We start from the raw sequence: 10,106 nt of genomic DNA on the forward strand, positions 1-10,106 counted from the left end.
CCTTGAGGGCAAAAACTCTGTCATGTGGCTGAGGCCTCAAGCAACCATCAGAATCAACAAAATAGTCTTTGTAGATGACAAAGACTTGCAATGGCCACGATTAACTCATTGCTGATCGTTTCCAAAGTGGAAGATCTGATGAGATTTCATTACAATCAGGCAAATAACAAAGAAATCTGGTTGTTTGGCAAAAATATATCAAGAATATCAAGTAAACAGATTCAATGACTCTAGAGCAAGTCCTAAAACATCTGTATTTTCACAGAACGTCCTAGGTGCATTTCAAATTGAAAACACTAGTCTAGATGAGACTAGATTCAAATTAAAAGATTGTGACCAAGTAAAAATTCTAAATAACAACTAAAAATATGGTTGATAACTATATTGTCATTGCCTAACATCAGGATTCAGAGGAAAAAAAAACTATTATGCACAGTAAGGCACTGACCAATATTTACTTTCTTCTTATACAGCACACGATTTCTGAAATGCTTAAATATTTTCCCTTTACATATTTAATGTAAAGAAGACTAAGCGTCTCTTCTGACTTGACAACTCTTTCCATATATCAAATAATCCTAATTACTTAAGGTACCTTTCTTTTTAAAGTGAAAGAACAAGTGTTTGTGGTTTACAGGAGTATAAAAAATTCCCAAAATAGTTTTAGGTATAAAAGATATGCTCAAAGTAATTTTACCTCATTTTATATTTAGAAATCAATATTAGGAAGGACAAAAGTGATGTCAGGAGATGGGAACACTTAAGATAGGATTGTGGGTATCTGAGAAATAGTGTGTAGCTGTTCATTTGAAAGTGATAATAAAACACTTAAAAATAAACATAGAAGGTAACCTGACTAAGCACAAAAAAGCATTCTGGCAACACAATATTTTAATAGATTATTACACAGGAAAAAAATTCCTTCATGTTTAAGGTGAAGACAATAAACAGTAAACCACAAAAAGGAAGCCCATCAAAATTAAACAGATTTGTTTTTTGAGACACAGTCTCACTCTGTTGCCCGGGCTAGAGTGCCATGGCATCAGCCTAGCTCACGGCAACCTCAAACTCCTGGGCTCAAGCGATCCTCCTGCCTCAGCCTCCCGAGTAGCTGGGACTACAGGCATGCGCCACCATGCCCGGCTGATTTTTTCTATATACTTTTAGTTGGCCAATTAATTTCTTTCTATTTTTAGAAAGAAGGGAGGGTGAGGTGGGACGTTCACTCAAGGTCAGGAGTTCCAAACAAGCCTGAGCAAGAAAGAGTGAGATCCCGTCTCTACTAAAAAAATAAAAAGACAGGTGTGCTCTGTCCCAGCTTGTCTTGTAAGACTGGGTTAGGGTCCACTCCGTCTTCACGAGAAAGACTCTGGGGAAGCCTCAAAAAGACCTCTTCCAACACCAGCAGCTCTTCTCGGCCCATCTGGTTTCCTCTGAAATGCAAGGTTTTTTAAATCATTCTTGGAGCTTCTCACCCTGCTCTTTCCACCCACGTTTTACCAACCGAGGTGCTGACTGATAATGAATCAATGTGTATATATCAGAGAGCCCCAGATTATACCCTCCTAAAGTCACTCTAAATCCCTCTGCAAATGTCTCGCCATTCTAAGTCTTTGGAAAACCTAACCATGGCTCTCAGCTCAGAGACAGACGGGGCCTTCACATAACACAGAGGCCCGTCCTGGAAGGCAGCTGGGTCTGGGGCTCCTGGCCGGCTGAGAGGGACGGGTGTGCAGAGACGGCGCAGACACCTGAAGCAGGGTGTGGGAGGAAAGCGGCAGGGGAGACGCTGTTAGGTTCAGGTTGTGATTTGTGGGTATGCAAAAGACACAATTCTTAAGTTTTCCACATTTTCTTTTACCTTAGCCAAGGAATCTCTTAAGAAAGAGATTTTGGAAACTGAAAAATTGGGGGGAGGGGGTTGATGCTTCCTCATACTAGTGAAGAAATGAATGCTGTTGGAGTTTGGAATTTTGCTCCTTCTTTCTTCTAAGACGTGTCTCGAACTTTCTTGGTCACATCAAAAGGTTCACAAGCACCCTAGTGGGCGCATGCCGAGTAGAAAGGCAGCGCACACGCTGCATACAGTGTAAACACATCATTCCTGGAGCGGGAGCCCAGTCTGGCTTGACTTTACACTGAGACGAACCCACGGGAGTCTGGGAACCTTCTGTCCCAAAGTGTTGCTTGTGTGTCCCATGTCCAGGACCCAACCTAGCCGACGGCCGTCCAGCCACAGCCCAACAAGGCGGGCAGCCCCGGACGGCAGAGAGGGCTGCAGCGGCTACCCTCGCGGCCTAGACATGCGCGCAGGAACGTTCTCCCTCGGTGTAGACGAGGGACCGGTGACCGGGCGCAGACTTTGTCCAAAGAACGCTGGTCTCAGAAGAAAATGTCAGAATGTCTCTGGCCCCAGGGCTGGCTCGAAGAATGGGTTCATTTCAAGGTCTCTCTTAATAAGGAACAATAAAAATGACAGGGACAGCAGCGGCAAACAGTAGAGTTAGTAACGAAGTAAGTGTCCACCAGGGACAAGGATTTCTCAAATCAGATCTGACAGCCAATGAATATCTAGAAAGCATTTCTTACTCCTAGGAGACAAAATAAACTGAGCCTCTGGGAGCTCACTGAAAAAGGCCATTGTTCTGGGCCTTGGGAGACCCACTTAGCCCAGCTTCAGGGTCGGGAGCCCCAGGCCCAGGGGGCTCCCCAGCCCTCAGAGGGGTGCTCTGCTTCCCAGCCGAGGGGTCTCTGTCCCGACCTCCAAAGCCACCGGGGCAGGCGCCCCCCAGGCGTGGCCGCCACACCTGTCAGCAAAGCCCAGACTCACCGAGGCGAGGAGAGCCCGGTCGGGAGCTTCGTCTGAGCCCCGGGGAGCGGAAGGTAGGCTCGCAGCCCACGGAACATCGCAGCGTTGACTCGCAGCAAGCAGGGCACAGTCAGGACCAGGCAAGGACGGTGACACCCCTGTCCAGGACGAGAGGGAACAGCAGGGGAGGCCCCTGAGATGGGAGGTTGCTTTGAGTCCTGGAGAATAAGCTGTCTGTGTTCGCAGTGACAGGTTGGTGGGTCTTTGAGGAAGTCCCTGTGATAAACAAGCAAACCTTCCTCTCGGCAGCAGGCCCCTCAGGAATGCTCAGCTAGGCTGGTGGAGACAGAGGAGTAGCACAGACGCCGTGCCAACGTGCAGAGCAAGCTGTGCTTCCGCTCTCAGTGGCACGGCAAGGCATGGGGGAAGCTTTCTACAGAAGAAACTATCATAAATAATAAAATACTGCTACGTAACAGGAATTTGAAAGTAAAGTTCTAGAAAAATTCATGTCAAGGATTGGCAACGTGAAAATAAATTTATGAGCTTTTACCGAGCATCTGCTCAGGGCTAGGCAATTTCACAAATTTTCTTCTGTATTCCTCACCGCAACTCACCACCAGCAGCATCACGAGACGCCCTGTTGCCAGCTGGGGGGGGCGCCCCAGGGATACGGAGAGCTGTCCTGGATGGCGCATCAGAGCGGGCAGAGCCTTCATCTGGCCCTCGCTCCTGAGTCCACGTGGGCACTGTTCCACCGCACGCGACCCCGCAAGACACGGGCGGCACAGAGGACCGGCCAGCCCGCTGCTCAGCCCAAAAGACGGCCAGACCCCAGAAGCCCCGAGGAATCATATCAGAGTCTGCAAATCCCATCTCATTGGTGCCTACACATCTCACCGCCATTCAAGCCCAGGCCTCCCTCCGTGTCCTCCGTGTCTCCCTGTTTCCTGAACTGCGCACAGCTTCGCCGGCATGCTGTATTTAGGGACTTAGTGGCTGGCCCTGGTAAAAGCTGTGCAGCCGTGGGAGGAAGCCGCTGCCCCAGAGAGCGTGGGCTGCTCGAGCGACTCGGCCTGCGCTTCTCTGACCCGGGCCGCCGCGCTCGCAGACAGCAGGCTGGGCCACAGCACGAGAGGGCAGACAGCTCCTCCTTGGCTTGGACGTCACTGGAGCCACGGGGGGTCCCAGGCAACAGAGGGTGGCCCCCTGTCCTGGGTCGCTCCAGGATGCCCCACGGCTGGAGGAAAAGGCTGAGAAAAGCCTTTGGTGAGAGCTGTGTTCTCTGAGTTTTCCGTCTCTGAGGGTGACAGGCTGTGCACGCTCTCAGGCAAGAGGGGCCTTCTCCGCCACCCTGGGCGGACCATGCAGGCGCAGCGGGGCGAGCTGCATCCTGAGAGGCCAGGCCATGTCCCCAGCAGGGTCCGCACGGCTCTGTCAGGAGCTCTTGCTTTCATGGGCTCAGGACGGGCTCCGAGCCGCACACGGTGCCCGTTCTGACGGTTAGGAAAGCGAAGCTCCAAGAAGCTAAATACCTTGCCCCAAGGCCTCAGACTTCAAAAGAAGTTTTCACAAAGTTTGAGCCAGGAATGGGCAGTGGGCGGTTTCTCCACTCAGTAGCTAGTGGCAGATAGGCCCCCAGGCGCTCACCATGCCTCTCCGCCCTGCAGAGCCTGCCAAACCCGTCCCCAAGGGCAGGGCACAGTGCGGCCTCACGGGGCCAAGGGGCAGGAAGGAGGGACTACAGCCTCCTCAGAGAGCAGCCCGTGCTGGCGGATCCCAGGCGGCCGGGAGGGAGCGAGCCCACGGTGGACGTCAGGACTGGCGGGAGTAGCCGAGTCACATCCACAACAACAGGACGTTTCAGTGATGTGACATCAGCTAGTGGGCATAAAGGACCAAGAGTTTCAAACCTGCGCCTCATTTAGTTCTCACTGGAGACTCACTACACACGCACTGAACTCTCAGTATGGGGCCAGGTCATCTCCGTTTCATAGAGGACACACTGATGGCAACCGTAGTAAGTCACCACCTGCCCAAATATGTAGCTTTTGAGGGGCAAGGCCAGGAGTTGAACCTGCATCATCCTTCTGTGTCCAAAGCCTGTCATTCCACACCTCGGTGGGGGCCAACCTGGCACGGGCTTGGCCTCATGCCAGGCAGAGCCGCTGGGGAGGCGGCGTGACAGCACTGGGCACGTGGGGCTAGGGCTGGGGCCGGCGGGAGCCCACCTGCTTCTGCGCTGTGCACGCTACTTTATTTTCACTGCCCTACAAGGTAACTATTATTATTCCCATTTAATAGATGAATAAACCAAGATTTGGCAGGTTCAATGACAGGACGAAGCTCTGAGTAGCTTTCTGCTGTCCGGACGCCTACCTAAACTGCTGCTTGAGAAAGTGGGGTGAGAGCAGGTCTCCCCTCGACCTTCAGACTCGTGGCACTGGGTGCACAGGAGACAGGGCTTACAGTTCTTTCCTGAGCCCATCAGCCAGCTCGTCTCATCCGCTAGAATTTGTCTTTATGCGGTATTCAAAGCTTCCTTAAATTCTTGTGTTTGATTTTAAATGCACCCTTTTTTGTTACCAAAAAGGAAAACTAGGTTGGCAACACTTTCTTCCATTCCTTCCCTTCTCAGAAGCTGACCAGATGATACATTCTTGAGGAAGTTTTAAATTTTTACCTCTAAGTTTGCCAGCAAAAACCTCCACTCTATGCTGAAGTACTTGGTGGGGAAAAGATTGGAAATAAACTCCCAGATCCTTTACTCCCGTCTCCTGCTCTGGATGGGCCCTGCCCGGTTGGGCAGAGGTGCAGACATGACCAGGGGGGTGCATTCCATGTTTCCCCGAAGACCAGACCTCCCCATAAACTAAGCCCTAGCAGGATTTCTAAGCATTTACGCAATATAAGCCCTACCCCGAAAATAAGACCTAGTGACAGGCGTGGCTGCGCAGCGCATCTGCACAACCCATGCATGTGTTACAGAGTATAAAGAAGACGAGCAGCCCTTCTCATCTGCCCCATGAGAGCTCTATTGCTTGACCTGAGAGATTGGGGCCGATGGTACTAAAGGAAATAGAGTCGCAAGAAATTCAGGATGGAATTCAGAATTTGGAGAGTTATGATGATGTTCCAGAAGAAGACGACTTAACTATATTTGAATAAATGTAGATTGGTGTACCGTACTAAAAAAAAATAAATAAATAACACATCCTCTGAAAATAAGCCCTCGGTGTCTTCTTGAGGAAAAATAAATATAAGACCCTGTCTTATTTTCGGGGAAACACGGTAGCTGTGGCTCCTGTGCAGGGTCTCTTTGGAGGAGCACTGAGATGTACATGGAAGGATATTACAGGTCATGCTTTCCTCATGCAAGCTGTGACAGTGTTGTTGTTTTACCTAATCCTCCACTACTTTTATTAAACTTTGTTATTGTCTGGTTTATTGTTGTTTCCAACTTTTTGCAGTAGGCAATAGTAGTTCAGTTTCACTGGACTCAAAAGTAACGTAACGGCCTGGATGTACTGTGGGGAGAGTAATAAGGCACTATTACTAATAATAAAAGTCCTCCCCATTACAACTTATTTGCCTTTTATCAAGAAACTTGGAGACAATGTGTATTCATTGGTTTATTCCCAACTGACTGAAGGATTGCACAAGCATGACTTTTCCTCATATTCCCTCTCCCAATTTAATTTATTCATGGAGGGGAGGCAAGAAACAAAAACAAACCCACAGACAGGGTAGAAAAAAATTTTTGCTCTTCAGTGAAAAATTATGCACTGTCTATAGCATACCCTTACAGACGGTCAGATTTTTACATTGTTCATTGCCATCAGCTATTTTACAACTCTTAGTAAACTACGGGATGGAGAGGGATGTCTTTGTCTTGTTTGTCTTGCAAATTTGTCTTGTTCTGTAGAATTTCAACTGACCTCAGGGTTCTGTGAAAAACCAGTTCTGTCTCCATGTGCAATTGAATTCATTTATTCCATATAAATTTGCACGTTTTTACTTTCCTTTGGGCTGGTTTTAACTTCTGTCTGGTTCCCTCACTGATTACAGTAAAATGAAATCTTCACCATGAGTTCATTTTTATATCTGCATGAAAATCACACTTTCATCTTTTGTCTGAAAACCATCTTTTAACAGAGATACACCTAGAAAGTGGCCCACCTGACACCTTCCTCTTTGGACAGCGCCCTAAAGTCCAAAGCTGACATGATTGTAATCATCTCTCATCTGGGCTTTCCAAATTCTTCCGAGCGCCCCTTGGTCTGACCTAACTAAGGTGCTCACGTCACCCCACATCATCCAATGTGTATTTGTAACTGACTTTCTCCTTGATTATACTGTGCACTTCATAAATTAATTGCAATATGTAGGCACCATCCAGATGGAAGTTGCTCAAGAACACTGGTCAGTAGAGTATACAATCCAGATGCTAGAACTATAGTATAAATGGCCTTGGTTTTTCTAGTCGAAAAAAGATAAGGAAATATTATAAAATATTTTGAGTTGTTTAGAAAGTTGTCCAAACAAGTAGATTAGTAATATAGTTCAAGCATTAGGTTTTCAAGAAATGTCTTACTCTGAATGTTCTTTTAATATTAATAACATGGAAATAATTCCATAAGTGAAAAAGGTCTTCAATGTTTTATAAAAGAAAACACAGCTATAGAGATAAAGCCTAAAGTCCTTAATATCATGTTACTGAAGGGTTTTTAGGCAGATTCACTATCTAAGTAGGGTACAAAGAAGATCCAATTTAAGTAATTTTCAGTTTGATAATTAAGAGGGGAACTAATTGGTTTAAATAGTCATTTATAGAATAGATGAAAAATGATATTGAAGTAACTGAAGATTAAGAAAGAAATTAGCTGACAAGTCATTAACTCCTGCATTATAGAACCACGAATCTCATTTATTCCCTTGAAAACTTTTGCATAACTGAAAATTACTATTAAAATGAAAATTGAAGAAGAAAATATTAATTACTCCTAAAAACTTTACAGCAGATAGCAGCAGGGGTTATTCCTAATTTAGACTACTAATATCTCTTTAGTTCTTTCCATAAATAACAAAGAGGGCTTTCATCAACTTTGTAAAAGCAGTTTTCTATAAATATGAATCTGTTTTGAAACAATACATAAAAACTAGTGGAAAATATCTAAAAAAAGTCTTCTCCAAATATCCATATTGTCAGGAAATCCTTTGGCAAGAAAATACGGGTAAAACAAACACCTTTGCAGAACCAGCACCACGCCCTCTGACTACATGTCATTAAATTGAAAGAAAAATGCAATCGAGAAGCAAAGTAAATCACTAACAAAGTTATTTCTGTCACTATTAAAAATGACTGGATGCTAAATAAGCCAGCAGTGGCACAAAGTTCAAACGTACTTTGCAAAAAAGGAAAACTCTATGAATCAATTAATAGCATGATTTTTTAAAACCGGATCACTTACCCCAAAAGGCAGAGCTGTCACCTGCTGCTGCATTGCATCATGAAATATTACATAATCTTAAGTAGAGAATATCGCAAATAAAACACGATATTGTCTCCTCCATCCTCTCTTTTATTTCATCCTCATAGCTCAACCCCTTCCCTCTCCAAACTCGCACACCAGCTTCCGCTTGTCCCAGCAGCCCGATACCTAAGTGAGTCCCAGAGTGAGGGCAAGCGAGCCGCCCTCCCCCATCGGGGAGCCTCTGCAGGAAGGAGCCCTGGGAACACGCGCCACCCAGGGTGACGAAGGAGGGCAGCATCAAAGTCAGCGCCCCGCAGCACCGCACAGCATCACTCTCCACTGGGCAGTGCAGAGCCCTCCCTCCCCGGCGCTGCCAGCGCCAGCCCCTCCAGAGGCTCGGCCACAGGGCGCCGGGCACACCGGGCGGCCCACTAGGGCGTGGGGGGAGAGGTCAGAGGTTGCATTTATGTTTATGCTTACTAAAATAAGACAAGAAAATGGAGCCTTACTAATATTTAATAAATGGTTGCTGTAAAACACTTTATTTATTACACTTTAATTCCCAAGGGAGTGAGGAGCACACATTAATAACTGCATCATGGCCGCAGGTGTAAATCTGGTCTGGCCCAGGACCCTGGCGAGGAGGCCATACTAGCACTGGCAGCAACATCCAACCACAGAGCTCTGCCTGGCCAAGGCCCCATGCGAGGTTGCGGCACAGACTGAACGGAGCCCAGGAAGTCAGAATCCCAGGCTGGTGAGGCCGTGCTGCCTTGCTGCATGACAGAAAACCAAGCAAGTCCCTAAGTGACTTTATCGATAAGGGGCTGAGATAAAAAGCTATATGGAAGGACAACACGGGTAGTTCCCTGCCCCTGCTCCTGTTCCTCCCACTAAGCACAGCTGCGAACCCAGGGAGGGCACAGGAGGCAACCCAGGATCACTCTGGGAGGAGGCGGGGGAGGGCAAACATGGCCAGGGCCCAGGAGAAGCAGCACAGTGCCAGGTCTCAGTCCCCACCCCGCGGGGGAAGGCCATCAGGCACAGGGCTCCCCAGACCCCACTGCGCTACAGCAGGCACCCAGCTGGGCTCATCCTCCAGGTAGAACAGAGTTCCTCCAACAACACCAGATGAACCACCTGCAGACCATCGGAGCCTCACCAGAAATCAGTGGTCAGGGGTGTCTCTTTTCCCCTGGGCCTGAGATGCCCCTTTCCTACTGAGACATACAGGAGTGAGGGGTGGAACCAGAGAAGGCACCTGCCACAGCAAGCACCTGGTCAAGCAGACTTTGTGGCAAAGGGTCCGGGGCTCTCCTGCCTTGACTAGATACAGATAGGTAGCTGGAGGCAGAGGTACATAGATCTCATCACACCTATCTCCCACCAAGATACACCTGGTGGTCACCCTGAGGAAGCCCCTCCCACTCTGAAGACCACACCAGCAGAGAACCTTGGGAGCCCCAGGGAACCAGAAAAAATAAGTAGACCAAAACAACACAGCAAAAACTCTGAAGATTTAACTGCCATGGAAATCATAGTCCACAAAGCCCAAGATTGATGTGTTAAACCTAAACAGGGCAAGTAACTGCTAAAATACAAGATGTAAATAGAGCTTAGGGACTCCTTATATAATAGACAAAATGCCTAGCATACAACTGAAAATTATCTGTCATAACAAGAATTAGGAAGATCAAAACTTGAATGAAAAAAAACAATAAGCTGGTCAACAGTGGTATTAATCCAATGTTGGAATTACTTGGCAAGGAGTTTAAAGCAGTAGCCATAAAAATGCATCACCAACCAATTAAAAATTCTCTAGA

The 10,106-nt window shown here is 47.4% G+C and overlaps 1 long non-coding RNA gene across 2 annotated transcripts; it reads right to left on the minus strand.

The window, feature by feature from the left end:
• Window positions 1-1,093: 1,093 nt before the first annotated feature.
• LOC105885244 (uncharacterized) lies at window positions 1,094-8,441 on the minus strand. Of its 2 annotated transcripts, none has more exons than XR_012920233.1 (3): window positions 8,281-8,441; window positions 2,831-2,967; window positions 1,094-1,433 (listed from the first exon to the last, which is right to left on the minus strand). It is a non-coding gene; the product is annotated as an uncharacterized LOC105885244 (long non-coding RNA). The 2 variants fall into 2 exon arrangements; XR_012920234.1 differs by lacking the exon at window positions 1,094-1,433 and adding an exon at window positions 2,365-2,452.
• Between the last annotated feature and the right edge of the window lie 1,665 nt (window positions 8,442-10,106).

The sequence above is a fragment of the Microcebus murinus genome, chromosome 7 (genome assembly GCF_040939455.1).
Source record: "Microcebus murinus isolate Inina chromosome 7, M.murinus_Inina_mat1.0, whole genome shotgun sequence".
NCBI lineage: Eukaryota > Metazoa > Chordata > Mammalia > Primates > Cheirogaleidae > Microcebus > Microcebus murinus.